Source organism: Oncorhynchus mykiss, chromosome 3, assembly GCF_057628025.1.
Source record: "Oncorhynchus mykiss isolate SJ-2025 chromosome 3, ASM5762802v1, whole genome shotgun sequence".
In the NCBI taxonomy this organism is placed as follows: Eukaryota; Metazoa; Chordata; class Actinopteri; order Salmoniformes; family Salmonidae; genus Oncorhynchus; species Oncorhynchus mykiss.
In genome coordinates this window covers 54,451,762-54,467,659 of record NC_143024.1, presented here as the reverse complement: position 1 = coordinate 54,467,659, position 15,898 = coordinate 54,451,762, and the positions used below count along the sequence as shown (strand labels likewise).

Here is a 15,898-nt window from a genome sequence, read left to right as displayed (position 1 = left end):
ACTTATTATGACTTCTTAAACAGGTTTTACTCCTTACCTTATTTAGGCTTCCCATAACAAAAGGTTTGAACACTTATTGACTCAATATATTTCAGCTGTATATTTTTTATTAATTTGTTGTTTTTTTTTATTTAAAAAAAATATAATAATTCCACTTCGACATTATGGGGTATCACAATGTAATACATTTTAACACACAACGTAACACAACAACATTTGGAAGAAGTCAAGGGGGTGTGGATACTTTCTGAAGGCACTGTACATGCTCTAGGATATTACGAACTTGCATCTTGGATGATAAAAATAGTCTCTGACAGAAAGCGATGTACACCTGATTACAGTAAATTATCCAGGACCCATCTGTAAACACAGTGCCTTATTTATTCCAAACAGGAAATAGCCTGAGCATCGCCCAAATTCCAAAGTGGTGGACAGTAGAATAAATTATCTTGACCACTGCGCTCCCGAGTGGCACAGTGGTCTAAGGCACTGCATCTCAGTGCAAGAGGTGTCTGTACAGACCCTGGTTTGATTCCAGGCTGTATCACAACCTGGCTGTGATTGCAAGTCACATAAGGCGGCGCACAATTGGCCCATTTTCGTCTGGGTTAGGGTTTGACCGGGGTAGGCAGCCATTAACTGACTAGCCTAGGTCAATAAAGGTAAAAAACAAAAGCACCACCCCTTCACTTAACCCTGACCTTGACCACTTTACGGGTAAGCCATCAACATCACCCGGCAATATTAAATTCAATCGGGAAGGCAATAACATGTAAAAAGACAGGACAAATGTCTTTGTGTTTAAGCACGTCTCGGTGAAGGACTATACTATATCAAACAGTGTTCAGGTTTGTCTGAAGGTGGCCAGAACCGGCCTGGTTGACTGTAGGACCATGCCGTACAATGTATCCTCACAAACTTCTACAGATGCACCATTGAGAGCAGTACAGGCGCATCAAAGCCGGGACTTGAGATGTGCACTATTAACAAAAGTTTTTGTGCAAGTCTCCCATTGACGTCATTCAATAATTTACACAAAAATCTTGCCTCAACTTTAAATCGATAATTGGGCCATGATCACCACACTAAATTAGATTCTCTGTACAATATCTTTGTTCAGATATGCTACATCAAATCCAGAGGCCACTGATTCAAAACGGTTGCTAATAGTCATGCATTTGTGCAATTCATACGCTGTAAACCTTTCAGATAACAGCTTGCAAGTACTATTACATTCTAAGTTCTATCAACCTGAATGGTACAAAACGTTGAGGGTTTGTGGGAACATTTTGTACAGTTACATGTGTACCCTGTGCCTTTTCAGAACTCGGCAATGTCCAGTGACAAAGCTCACTCTGCCAGGCCCCTGCACTCATGGGGGGGGGGCCCTTCCATTGTCGTGCTCTTAGTGGCCACCCCTGCTGTCCTGCCAGCTCTGCCACCCTGGCTGTGATAAGAGATGCCGGGGTGTGGAAGCACGGCTGCCCGCCAATATTGTAGGTTGGCCACGGCTCGCCCCCCAATCTGGTTAGGGGAGTTCCCCTTTATGCTCTTCACATTGCAGGAAATCTCCACGGAACCATTATGTGAAAGAGCACCCCTGGTAGGCCCCCTGATCGCCATGGCGTTGTTGCGCCCAAGAGCCAGGTCCTGGGTATCAATGGTGATGTTACAGTTGATGGTCTAGGGACTATCTCCCACGCCTGCATGTCAATGGTGAGGTGAAAGGTCACAAATCAAACAAAAGGTCACAAAATGGTGCAAACTAAATAGTACAGAGATGGGTCTATTTTCAAATGTGCCCAATTAGTGGTTACACTCTGGGTACAATCTCCCTGTCCCGTGCTTCATAAGACTTTAATGTGGGGGAACTGAGGGACTGTCTCTTTAGAATTAAAATTGCAAATGGAACCTGATCCTCCTCAAAATCACCTCACATTTCAGCCAATGACATGTCAATATTAGCCCTAAGCCGGTGCTAATCTCTGAGGCTGTATTGTCTCTGTGGCAGGAGCCCAACATCGGGTTGGATGGTTCACGTGTCTGGATTCTTCCTGAACCAGCCCATCTCCTTGCGTCTCACCAGGCCTCAATGCTGAGGTGAGTCTGCCCAGCCAAAAAAGAAAGCACTGGTGCCACTTACCCACTCAGTCAGTCCAGCAGCCACCGCTGTACAGGGTGAGAAGATGGGTTAGCACACATACCTTACATACATACACCACCACAAGAGAAGTCTCACAACGTACAGTACATACAGAAGATATTCAGACCCCTTTACTTTTTCAAAATTTTGTTACGTTACAGCCTTATTTTTATAAATGGATTAATTTGAGTTTTTTTCCCCCTCATCAATCTACACACAATACCCCATAATGATAAAGCAAAACATGTTTTTTAGAAATGTTTGCACATTTATAAAAGCCTTTTTTCACTTTGTCATTATGTGGTACTGTTTGTAGATTGATGAGGATTTGTATTTTTTAAATCCATTTTAGAATAAGGCTGCAACGTAAGAAATGGTGGAAAAATGTAAGGGGTCTGAATACAGTGTAGCTCAGTTGGTAGAGCATGGCGCTTACAATGCCAGGGTTGTGGGTTCAATTCCCATGGGGGACTAGTATGGATAGTCTAGTTGCTCTAGACAAAAAGTAGCTGCTAAATTATGTAAATATATTTTCGAATGCGCTGTATACCTGTATACAGTATGATGAAAGTATACTGAGATGAGAGAAAGCCTTAAAGCGTATGCATATGGCTCTAGCTTCCTTTGCATAGTCCTTCTGGGCATAATGCCCATTTTTGGATGGCCCACTGCATGGGCACTCATGTCAATCAGCCCACAGGCCTGCTCACAGAGGGACAACACTGCCTCCCCTGCAACAGAAACACACTGACAACTCCTACAGTTGGGATAAGGTATGTGCTATCATTTTATTGTGTCTAGGAATTCATATCCATCCATCTCCACGATCATGTCTGTTGGGAAATGTAGATATTGGTGATCCATATCAGATCACCAATTACTATTTTGTACATTGTAGAATAATAGTGAAGTCATCAAAACTATGAAATAACACATATGGAATCATGTAGTAACCAAAAAAGATTTAACGCATTAAAAAGGAAAGAAATTCCACAAATTAACTTTTAACAAGGCACACCAGTTAATTGAAACGATAAGAATAAGAAATAAAAGTAACAAGTAGTTAAAGAGCACCAGTAAAATAACAATAGCGAGACTATATACAGGGGGTACCTGTACAGAGTCAATGTGCGGGGGCACCGGTTAGTCGAGGTAATTGAGGTAATATGTACATGTAGGTTGAGTTATTAAAGTGACTATGCATAGATAATAACAGAGAGTAGCAGTGGCGTAAAAGAGGGGGGCAATGCAAATAGTCTGGGTAGCCATTTGATTATATGTTCAGGAGTCTTAAGGCTTGGGGGTAGAAGCTGTTTAGAAGTTTCATGGAACTAGACTTGGCGCTCCGGTACCGTTTGCCGTGCGGTAGCAGAGAGAACAGTCCATGACTAGGGTGGCTGGAGTCTTTGACAATTTTTAGGGTCTTTTTTTCCAGGTGACTACCTCATGAAGCTGGTTGAGAGAATGGCACGCGTGTGCAAAGCTGTGATCAAGGCTACTTTGAAGAATCTAAAATTTGTTTAACACTTTTTTGGTTACTATATTATTCCACATGTGTTATTTCATAGTGTTGATGTCTTCACTACTGTTCTACAATGTATAAAAGAGTACAAATAAAGAAAAACCCTCGAATAAGTAGGTGTGTACAAACTTTTGACTGGTACTGTAAATTATGGCTGCCTCTGCCCCTGTTTCTACTAGGTCTTTCCTGCGGACTTCAGAGATGTTGAGGAGACAAGCGACTAGACACGGCCCATGGCACTGTGAGCCACCCCCCTGAAACAGACAAGGAACATACAGCGCCTACATAAAGTATTCATACCCCTTGACTTATTCCACATTTTGTTGGGTTACAGCCTGAATTAAAAATGTATTAAATTTATCCACAAACAATACCACATAATGATGAAGTGAAAACATGTTTTTAGAAATGTTTGCACATTTATTTAAAATGAAATACAGATGTCTCATTTACATAGGTATTTACAGTTAGAATCCCCTTTGGCAGCGATTATAGCTGTGAGTCTTTCTGGGCAAGTCTCTAAGAGCTTTGCACACCTGGATTGTGCAATATTTTGAAAAAAATTATCATATTTACATAACTATTCAGGCCCTTTTCTCAGTACTTTGTTGAAGCACCTTTGACAACGATTACAGCCTTGAGTCTTCTTAGGTATAACACTACAAGCTTGGCACGCCTGTATTTGGGGAGTTTCTCCAATTGTTCTATGCAGATCCTCTCGAGCTCTGTCAGCTTGGATGGGGAGCGTCACTATACACAATGGGTTCAAATCCGGGCATTGGCTGGGCCACTCAAGGACATTCAGAGACTTGGCCACTCCTACGTTGTCTTGGCTGTGTGCTTATGGTCGTTGACCTGTAGAAGGTTCACCTCTGTAGCAGTTTTTATCAATGATCTCTTTATACTTTGCTCCATTCATCTTTCCCTTGATCCTGACTAGTCTCCCAGTCCTTGCCGCTGAAAGACATCCCCACAGCATGATGCTGACACCACCATGCTTTACTGTAGGGTCGGTGCCAGGTTTCCTCCAGACGTGATGCTTTGCATTCAGGCCAAAGAGTTCAATGTTGGTTTCATCAGACCAGAGAATCCTTCAGGTGCCCTTTGGCAAACTCCAGGCGGGCTGTCATGTGTCTTTTACTGAGTGTTATGGATACAAGTATCCTGTATGTGTATCCTGTGTTTCTTTTCTCTCCTTCTCCCCTCACAGGTGACAATCATCATTCCCCAATCAGTCATCAATTAGAAGACACCTGCTCCTTTTCCCTTACCTTATCACATTCCCTTTCCCTTGGTTTAAAAACCATGTCAGTTGTTTTCTCAGGAGCTCGATCTCTTTGTGTTTGAATCTCTCTGTGTCTCAATCTCTCGCAATCTCACTCTCTCTCTCTCTCTCTCTTTGAGCTCTCGTTTGTTTTTACACTGACATGTCACTTTGTCCCACCTGTGAGTTTTGGTTATGGTGTTTGACTGTATGATGGTGGGAAAAGGGGCTACCAAGCCAAGTCGCTCATGGGCATACATTACCCGTAGGAATACTTTGTCTAAGAACACTAGTCAGAACTGGGCGGACCACCCGCTGTAATTTTGGTTAGTTAGTTAGTTAGCTGTTTTGAAGTAGGCTAGTCTAGTTTAGTGGTGTTTTTGGATATTTGTTTCTTTCCTTGGGTCCAGCTCAGCCCCTTTTCCTGCCCCCCCCCCCCCCCCCCCCTTTTACCGTGTGTTTAAAAATGAACCATGAGTGTTTGACGGTAGATTTAAGTTGTCTGTGGTTATTTGTTCCCACTGTTACTTTTTCACTGTTATAATTTGCATGAGTTATGTTATGGGTCTCATTACCATCCCCCCTAGACTGCCAGGCCAATGAGATTCGTAACACTGAGGAGTGGCTTCCGTCAGAACTTTATGGTCTCCACAGACAAACTCTGTATCTCTGTCAGAGTGACCATCGAGTTTTTGGTCACTACCCTGACCAAGACACTTCTCTCCCGATTGCTCAGTTTAGCCGGGCAGCCAGCTCTAGGAAGAGTTTTGGTGGTTCAATACTTCTTCCATTTAAGATTGATGGAGGCCACTCTGTTCTTGGGGACCTTCAATGCTGTAGAACTTTTTTTGTACCCTTCCACAGATCTGTGCCTCGACACAATCCTGTCTCGCAGCTCTACGGACTATTCCTTCGACATCATGGCTTGGTTTTTGCTCTGACATGCATTGTCAACTGTGGAACGTTATATAGACAGGTGTGTGGCTTTCAAAACCATGTCCAATCAATTGAATTAACCACAGGTGGACTCCAAGTTATAGAAACATCAAGAATTATCAATGGAAAGGATGTACCTGAGCTCAATATTCGAGTCTCATAGCAAAAGGTCTGAAAACTTATGTAAATAAGTTAAGTACATTTGCTAAAATGTCATTAAGGGGTATTGTGCTTAGATTGATGAGGAAAAACATGTATTTAATACATTTTAGAATAAGGCTGTACCGTAACAAAATGTGTAAAAAGTCAATGGGCCTGAATACTTTCCAAATATCCTCACTACACGCAAATACAAGCATTTCTGCATCTCACAGGTACATTTCCTGGTTATAATAATATCCAGAACTCGTAGCGATTTCGGAACGTGGAGGACTGCCCCTTGGAGGAAATATCAAAATGTATGGGTTTGTATTTGTCACTGTCAGACAGAGTATTTCGAAACAGAACTGAAGTCTCAACTGATGGGGTTGCCATGTTGACAAATGATGAATAGTGATATTATTGCATTGATTTTCCCCCTTCGCTTTAAAGAGGAAGGCATCCGATATGCCAAAATCAGCACAGCAAAAAAGAGAACAAGATGAGGTAAGGTAGCTAACGTTACATAGCTAACTAGCTAGCAAGCAAACTACATTTGTTTATCCAAACAAAAATCTAGCTAGCTGTCATAATAGGCTGGCTAGATATTCCAAAGCATATCCATGTAATTTGCCACCTGCTATCTGGCGATGTGATTTGTAACTTTGCAAGCTAACATTAGCTTTGTTAAGTTATATTAGCTAACCGTTAGCTAGCGAGCTAACTAACTACCACAGAGGCTAATGTGACTGTACAGTCGTGGCCAAAAGTTTGGAGAATGACACAAATATTAATTTCCACAAGGTTGCTGATTCAGTGTCTTTAGATATTTTTGTCAGACGTTACTATGGAATACTGAAGTATAATTACAAGTATTTCATAAGTGTTAAAGGCTTTTATTGACAATTACATGAAGTTGATACAAAGAGACCTCAAGACCTCTGCAATCCGCCCTGGCAGGCTGTCAATTAACATCTGGGCCACATCCTGACTGATGGCAGCCCATTCTTTCATAATCAATGCTTGGAGTTTGTCAGAATTTGTGGGTTTTGGTTCGTCCACCCGCCTCTTGAGGATTGACCACAAGTTCTCAATAGGATTAAGGTCTGGGGAGTTTCCTGGCCATGGACCCAAAATATAGATGTTTTGTTCCCCGAGTCACTTAGTTTTCACTTTTTCCTTATGACAAGGTGCTCCATCATGCTGGAAAAGGCATTGTTTGTCATCAAACGGTTCCTGGATGGTTGGGAGAAGTTGCTCTCGGAGGATGTGTTGATACCATTCTTTATTCATGGCTGTGTTCTTAAGCAAAATTGTGAGTGAGCCCACTCCCTTGCCTGAAAAGCAATCCCACACATGAATGGTCTCAGGATGCTTTACTGTTGGCATGACACAGGACTGATGGTAGCACTCACCTTGTCTTCTCCAGACAAGCTTTTTTCCGGATGCCCCAAACAATCGGAAAAGGGGATTCATCAGAGAAAATGACTTTACCCCAGTCCTCAGCAGTCCAATTCCTGTACCTTTTGCAGAATATCAGTCTGTCCCTGATTTTTTTCCTGGAGAGAAGTGGCTTCTTTGCTGCACTTCTTGACACCAGGCCATCCTCCAAAAGTCTTCACCTCACTGTGCGTGCAGATGCCATTTCTGAGTAAGCTCTGTACTGGTGGTGCCCCGATCCCGCAGCTGAGTCAGCTTTAGGAGATGGTCCTGGTGCTTGCTGGACTTTCTAGGGCACCCTGAAACCTTCTTCGCAACAATTTAACCACTCTCCTTGAAGTTCTTGATGATCCGATAAATTTATTTAGGTGCAATCTTACTGGCAGCAATATCCTTGCCTGTGAAGCCCTTTTTGGCAAAGCAGTGATGGCACGTGTTTCCTTGCAGGTAACCATGGTTGACAGAGGAAGAACAATGATTCCAAGCACCACCCTCCTTTTGAAGCTTCCAGTCTGTTAATTGAACTCAATCAGCATGACAGAGTCATCTCCAGCCTTGTCCTCGTTAACACAGGTGTGTGTTGACGAGAGAATCACTGACATGATGTCAGCTGGTCCTTTTGTGGCAGGGTTGAAATGCAGTGGAAATGTTTTGGGGGGATTCAGTTCATTTGCATGGCAAAGAGGGACTTTGCAATTAATTGCAATTCATCTTATCACTCTTCATAACATCTGGAGCATATGCAAATTGCTATCATACAAAATGAGGCAGCACACTTTGTGAAAATGAATATTTGTGTCATTCTCAAAACTTTTGGCCACGACTGTATTCTATTTAGAGTCCGATCCCATCAACATCTTCAGAGACATTAACAAAAAGCTCAGCACCAGGAACTACTGTAAGTCAAATTATAAAACCTTACTAAAATCTACCATATCTTTCCATGACTCCATGATATACAAATAAATATATTGGAGCTAGGCATAAACATGGCCTGTGTCTTGATGTCATAGTTGTTGTGTTTACTTCTACTGTAGTAAGTTCTCTGTATTATGGAGGCTTAGTTTAGTTGATTGTTCATGCAAGGCTTGAAGTCTACATTTGAGAAAAGAAGGTGCAGTATTAGTAAGGAGGGGATGGTGTGGGTGAGTGGGTGACAGACTGGTCGTGCTGAGCGATTAACCAACATTTCTGTTATTTTTCATTTTTTCAACTACTAATTGATCAATGTCAATTCAATTATTTGAATTCCATTTTTTTTCTGTGAGCTCAATGAACAGTTTCTGTATAGATAAATCTGATCAAACCTGAATTGTGTGATGTAGTAAGGCCAATATTCTACATAGTTTAGCGCCGACGAACGTGGTAATTAACTACAAAGGCCCTATTCCATTGTGTGCCCACTTAAATTTGTCTGGTCTGTGCAGAGCAGAAACTGCTGAAAATACATGATCTAAGTGATTGATAGTTGGTATTCAGCAGTCATAAAATAATGCCTTGTTTACTTTGAAGAACTACTAAAATAGTGATTTTGTCAGACAGCATAGGCAGCAGCTCTATAGAGATGAGATGATTACTTGGAATGAAATAAAGTCAAACAAAACAAAACTTCTATTATAATAATAAAACCATTAATAAAAGTCCCATGATGGTAATGATTTCCCATTACTGCTTATCACTTACAGTGGCTTGCGAAAGTATTCACCCCCCTTGGCAATTTTCCTTTTTTTTGGCCACAACTTACAACCTGGAATTAAACTTTGAAGATGCAAAATTATTTTTTATTGGGAAACAAGCAAGAAATAAGACAAAAAAACTGAACTTGAGCATGTATAACTAACTATTCAACCCCCTTTAAGTAAGTACATTGCAGAGCCACCTTTTGCATCAATTACAGCTGCAAGTCTCTTGGGGTATGTCTCTATAAGTTTGGTACATCTAGCGACTGGGATGTTTGCCTAAAACTGCTCCAGCTCTTTCAAGTTGGAAGGGTTTTGCTGGTGTACAGCAATTTTTAAATCATTCCACAGATTCTCAATTGGATTGAGGTTTGGGCTTTGACTAGGCCATTACAAGACATTTAAATGTTTCCCCTTAAACCACTCGAGTGTTGCTTTATCAGTATTGTCCTGCTGGAAAGTGAACCTCTGTCCCAGTCTCAAATCTCTGGTATACTGAAAGAGGTTTCCCTCAAGAATTTCCCTGTACTTAGCACCATCGATCATTCCTTCAATTCTGACGAGTTTCCCAGTCCCTGCAGATGAAAAACATCCCCACAGCATGATGCTGCCACCACCATGCTTCACTGGGGATGGTGGTCTCGGGTTGATGAGATGTGTTGGGTTTGCGCCAAAGCTCAATTTTAGTGTCATCTGACCAGAGTACCTTCTTCCATATGTTTGGGGAGTCTCCCACATGCCTTTTGGCGAACATCAAACGTGTTTGCTTATTTTTTTCTTTAAGCAATGTCTTTTTTCTGGCCACTCTTTGGTGAAGCTCAGCTTGGTGGAGTGTACGGCTTAAAGTGGTCCTATGGACAGATGCTCCAATCTCCACTGTGGACCTTTGCTCCTTTGGGGTTATCTTTGGTCTCTTTGTTGCCTCTCTGATTAATGCCCTCCTTGCCTGGTCCATGAGTTTTGGTGGGCAACCCTGACTTGGCAGGTGTGTTGTGGTGCCATATTCTTTCCATTTTTTAATAAAGGATTTAGTGGTGCTCCGTGGGATGTTCAAAGTTTCGGATATTTTTTTAGAACCCAACCCTGATCTATACTTCTCCACAACTTTGTCCCTGACCTGTTTGTAGTGCTCCTTGGTCTTCATGGTGCCACTTGCTTGGTGGTGCCCCTTGCTTAGTGGTGTTGCAGACTCTGGGGCCTTTCAAAAAATGTTTATATATACTGAGATGATTTGACACTTAGATTGCACACAGGTGGACTTCATTTAACATATTATGTGACTTCTGTAGGTAATTGGTTGCACCAGATCTCATTTAGAGGCTTCATTGCAAAGTGGTGAATACATATTCACACAGCACTTTTCTGTTCTTTATTTTTTAGAATTGTTTGAAACAAGTAATTTTCACTTCACCAATTTGGACTATTTTGTGTATGTCCATTACATGAAATCCAAATAAAAATCTATTTAAATTACAGGTTGTAATGCAACAAAATAGGAAAAACGCCAAAGGGATGAATACTTTTGAAAGACACTGTAAGTCAAGTCTCTTACAATGCTCTAACCTTATCATACTTCAAATGATCCATATGATCCAAATGAACATTCAACAAAATACTTTTTTCACCACTTACGTACATCTACGTGTGGGTGTGCAAGTTGTATATTATATATATATTTTTTATTGTTACTTTATCAGATCATCATAATAACCTATTATACTCAATATAATGCTACTTTAACTCTAGTAACCCATTATACATTTGTGTTACATCCCAAATTCCTCCTTTAGACTAGTGCTCTATTCACACAGGGTTTCGATATTTACAATAGTTGTTCTATTTAACAGCATATTCGGAAGTAGTTCACTTCTTTCATATCTTCATACATAATAACGTTATACACCAAACTCCATTGATGAGACATGTTCTCGTCATATTATCAGAATGAGTCATGTTACCCTCAGAGATGTTATCCTCGTTACTAATCTCGACATGTAATCTAAACATGGTATCCTAGTTACTAATCAAGACATCATCTGAGACATGTTATCACTTCTAAGATTTCCAACACGTTATCCTCTACTGTAGATAACATTATAGATAAGCTCACACAGAACTAGAAAACTCTACTCACATTCACTCCATATTCAAACTGGAGCTAGTTCCCTTGACAGCGCTCATTCACTCAAAGCCTAATAGCTAAATTTCAAGTTAATCTCTTGTTATTCAAATTCCAATCCAATCTTAATAGTAATAATTTTAATCCATGTATTATCCACATTTCAATCAGCACTTGTTAACCAAATATCAATGTTTCAGCTTAATATGTCATATCTCACAATTTTCCCATCCACATTCACTTAGTACTATTCCCAAACACACTCTATAATCTCCCTTATTACCCATGTGCATCTTCCATGGTTCTCTTGCAGCTACTTGCTATACATATACAGTGGGGAGAACAAGTAATTGATACACTACTGATTTTGCAGGTTTCCCTACTTACAAAGCATGTAGAGGTCTGTAATTTGTATCATAGGTACACTTCAACTGTGAGAGACGGAATCTAAAACAAAAATCCAGAAAATCACATTGTATGATTTTTAAGTAATGACATAAGTATTTAATACATCAGAAAAGCAGAACTTAATATTTGGAACAGAAACCTTTGTTTGCAATTACAGAGATCATATGTTTCCTGTAGTTCTTGACCAGGTTTGCAGACTGCAGCAGGGATTTTGGCCCACTCCTCCATACAGACCTTCTCCAGATCCTTCAGGTTTCGGGGCTGTCGCTGGGCAATACGGACTTTCAGCTCCCTCCAAAGATTTTCTATTGGGTTCAGGTCTGGAGACTGGCTAGGCCACTCCAGGACCTTGAGATGCTTCTTACGGGGCCACTCCTTAGTTGCCCTGGCTGTGTGTTTCGGGTTATTGTCATGCTGGAAGACCAAGCCACGACCCATCTTCAATTCTCTTACTGAGGGAAGGAGGTTGTTGGCCAAGATCTCGCGATCCATATACCCCTCAATGCGGTACATTCGTCCTGTCCCCTTTGCAGAAAAGCATCCCCAAAGAATGATGTTTCCACCTCCATGCTTCATGGTTGGGATGGTGTTCTTGGGTTGTACTCATCCTTCTTCTTCCTCCAAACACATCGAGTGGAGTTTAGACCAAAAAGCTCTATTTTGCCTCATCAGACCACATGACCTTCTCCCATTCCTCCTCTGGATCATCCAGATGGTCATTGGCAAACTTCAAACGGGCCTGGACATGTGCTGGCTTGAGCAGGGGGACTTTGCGTGCGCTGAAGGATTTGAATCCATGACGGCGTAGTGTGTTAGTAATGGTTTTTTTTGAGACTGTGGTCCCAGCTCTCTTCAGGTCATTGACCAAGTCCTGCCGTGTAGTTCTGGGCTGATCCCTCACCTTCCTCATGATCATTGATGCCCCACGAGGTGAGATCTTGCATGGAGCCCCAGACTGAGGGTGATTGATCGTCATCTTGAACTTCTTCCATTTTCTAATAATTGCGCCAACAGTTGTTGCCTTCTCACCAAGCTGGTCTGTGAGAGCCGGAATTCTTACTGGTTTGTAGGTGATCAAATACTTATGTCATGCAATGAAATGCAAAATAATTACTTAAAAATCATACAATGTGATTTTCAGATTTTTTTTTAGATTCCGTCCCTCACAGTTGAAGTGTACCTATGATAAAAATTACAGACCTCTACATGCTTTGTAAGTAGGAAAACCTGCAAAATCGGCAGTGTATCAAATACTTGTTCTCCCCACTGTAAATAACACCCCATATTAAAAAATACTTTGTGTTATTTTGTAGTGGCTGCAGACCACATAGACATTTCTTCTAAATGCCTACAGAAAGCTGTTAGCAGGGCTTTCCATGGTACCGTTACACACTCACTCTATTTTTCTAATAAAACTAGTGAATAGTCTTCTCTCTATAAGACTATGGGTACCTTTTTATGCGTTCCCTTGATTTCAATTGTTTATCATTATTTTTTAAATATTTTTTATACATATTAATTTAGAATATGAATGAATCCTCCTGTTCGTTGACTCCAAATTGTTGCAGAAATTATTACACAGGGACACATAAAGTCAATCTTAAATGAATAATTGTTTATTTGTCAGCGTGCTGGAGAGGTTCCAACCAACTCAATGCACCATACTACACATGTCAATCAGGAGCTCTGCTTGGGCAGTCCCAGCAGCTGTCTTATTTAAAAGCTATGCACAGTCAAGTTATATTTGCATGATTTAGCATAATTAATTAATCATTACCATTTTGTTTCATTCATGTGACTGACCAATACTGCTTCATAACATGTGACAGACCAATACCTCACAAGGCTTCTCAAAACAAGGTCTGGGCGTACTGCCAAATTGCCGCTACTGATAGTGAGGATTAAGTCGGTCACTTGCATGAACACAGAAATTGGTTTATACAACAGAACATGACTAGAACACAGAAATTAGTTATGTGAAAAGCACATCTATAAAATTTCCATCACATAAGTATTGTGTGTAGATCAGTGACACAAAATCTAAATGTAATCCATTTAAAATTCAGGCTGTAACATAACAACATGTGGAATAAGTAAAGCGGTGTGAATACTTTCTGAAGGCACTGTATTATGCGATCTTATGTGTTATGTTACCAACTGTCATAACCTGGATATCTTGCTGGATTCTGATAGTTTCAGCTAGTGGCTCAAGCGCTAGCGCAAAGAGCAAAGGAGAAAGGGGACAGCCTTGTCTTTTACCCCTGGCCAGGGGAAAAGGGGCAGAGCATTGTCCATTAGTAATACCACAAGCTGCTGGCGAGTGACATGAAACCTTTATACATTCAAGGAAATCTCAAACAAATAACCCCACACCACCCTATCAAATCCCTTTCCAGCATGTAGGCACACAGCAAGTGTCCTATGGTTAGTCTGACTAGCAAATTGTATCATTTTCAAGAGCCTTATGATGTTTAAAATGAAAATCAATTTAATACAAATCTAGTTTGGTCTAGATTTGTAATTCCAGGCAGTAGGCTCTCAAGCCGTTTAGCAAGTAGCTTAGCGAGCAACTTATTTTCTATGGCTTATAGGCCGTTGAGACCCACACTCAGCAGGGGGCTTACTCCTTTTCAAAATGAGAGTAATATTTGCCATAGTAGGGATACTTTCCTTTTGGTAAGAATGTAAATACGTGTCAGTGAAAGGACAAGCTTACTCATATTTTTATAAAATTCAGGGCAATATCCGTCAGGGACAGGAGCCTTTCCCCCTTTAAATGAGTGGCTGTCCTCAGAGACCTTCTCCTCTGTGATTGGTCTACAAAGTTCCTCTTTCAATTCCTCTGCTACGGATGGAAAAGCAACCCTATCAAGAAACTATTTTCTCTTCACCTCAGATGAGACAGACTCAGAGTAAAGATTTTGATAAAAAATCCCTCCTAATCCTATTTATTTTCTTATTGTTATGGTGCCTGACCCCATTACTGTCTTTAAGCAATAATATGGAATAGTTTCCACTTTACCCCTTGCAAGGCGATCAAGAAGTCTGCCCGGTTTATTGCTTGATTAATAGAGCCTTTGCCTGGCAAAGAAACGAGCAGATTCAGCTAATTTTGTTAGAAGTTGGTCTGAAGCTGAATTTCCTTGACAGTTTTAGAGAATGTGGTTTTAAATTCTTTCTCAATCTAAATCATATTCTCTAGAAACAGTTGTTTTTTAATAGCTTTCTTTTTTTGAGCTGATGTATAATAGCCCCTCTCATGTAAGCCTTTGGCTGTTTCTTCTTGCATTGATGGGCTGACATCTGGTGATATAAAAAATATTGAAAGGTTTAATTGAATTGTGATATAATCAGTAAATGCCGGGCTGCTGAATATTGAGGGATTAAGTTGCCAATAACAGCGAGAGAGTTCATTATAAGGAGGACTGATAGTAATGGTAAAAGACAATGGTCAGATAGAGTACGTATACCAACAGTACACATACATGTATAGCACACATACAGTGGGAGAAAAAAATATTTAGTCAGCCACCAATTGTGCAAGTTCTCTCACTTAAAAAGATGAGAGAGGCCTGTAATTTTCATCATAGGTACACTTCAACTATGACAGACAAAATGAGAAAGAAAATCCAGAAAATCACATTGTAGGATTAATGAATTTATTTGCAAATTATGGTGGAAAATAAGTATTTTGGCACTTTTCCTAGCAGGCGACTGGTCAGGCAAGCGGTATGTAGGGAGTGGTAAATGAGGAAATATCAGATAATAATCTAGATTTGGTTTTTTTTCCAGAGTCGGGTGCATAAACACAGTCTAAGAGAACATGTTCTCCAAAAATAAACCCTGACATGAGAATGTATCAGCCCTCATGATCTTTAAATTTGACATTTTAGTCAGTTAGGAAGTGAAGATTATTTATAATAAGGGTTACATGGAGAAAATTGGACCTCTGAAATAAAAAGAGATGGCCCTCCCTTCAGTAAAATATATTTTACCTAAACCCTCCCTGAAAAGACAAGTGACCCTACCCTATACCCCAAATAATAATTTAAACAAAGTGTATAGCATAGAACATGTCTACCATTTACCCTCACTTCTTAGATAAACTGTATATCTAAGGCTCTGGTCTAAGAAACTGTTCTTCATCCATTAAGCATAACATGCAAACGCAGGCATTAAGTGCACAGGCTTGCGGGCCAGACTGTTGTAAAATTGCAGACCACAGTGGACAAGAGTAGGGATGGAAAGA

At 40.6% G+C, this 15,898-nt stretch overlaps 1 long non-coding RNA gene and 1 pseudogene across 1 annotated transcript in view; one reads left to right on the top strand and one right to left on the bottom strand.

The window, feature by feature from the left end:
• Nucleotides 1–15,898, top strand: part of LOC149984610 (uncharacterized) — a 755,830-nt gene that overhangs the window by 445,792 nt on the left and 294,140 nt on the right. The gene's annotated exons all lie outside the window — the stretch shown is intronic.
• LOC149984611 (uncharacterized) lies at nt 1,321–11,541 on the bottom strand (annotated as a pseudogene).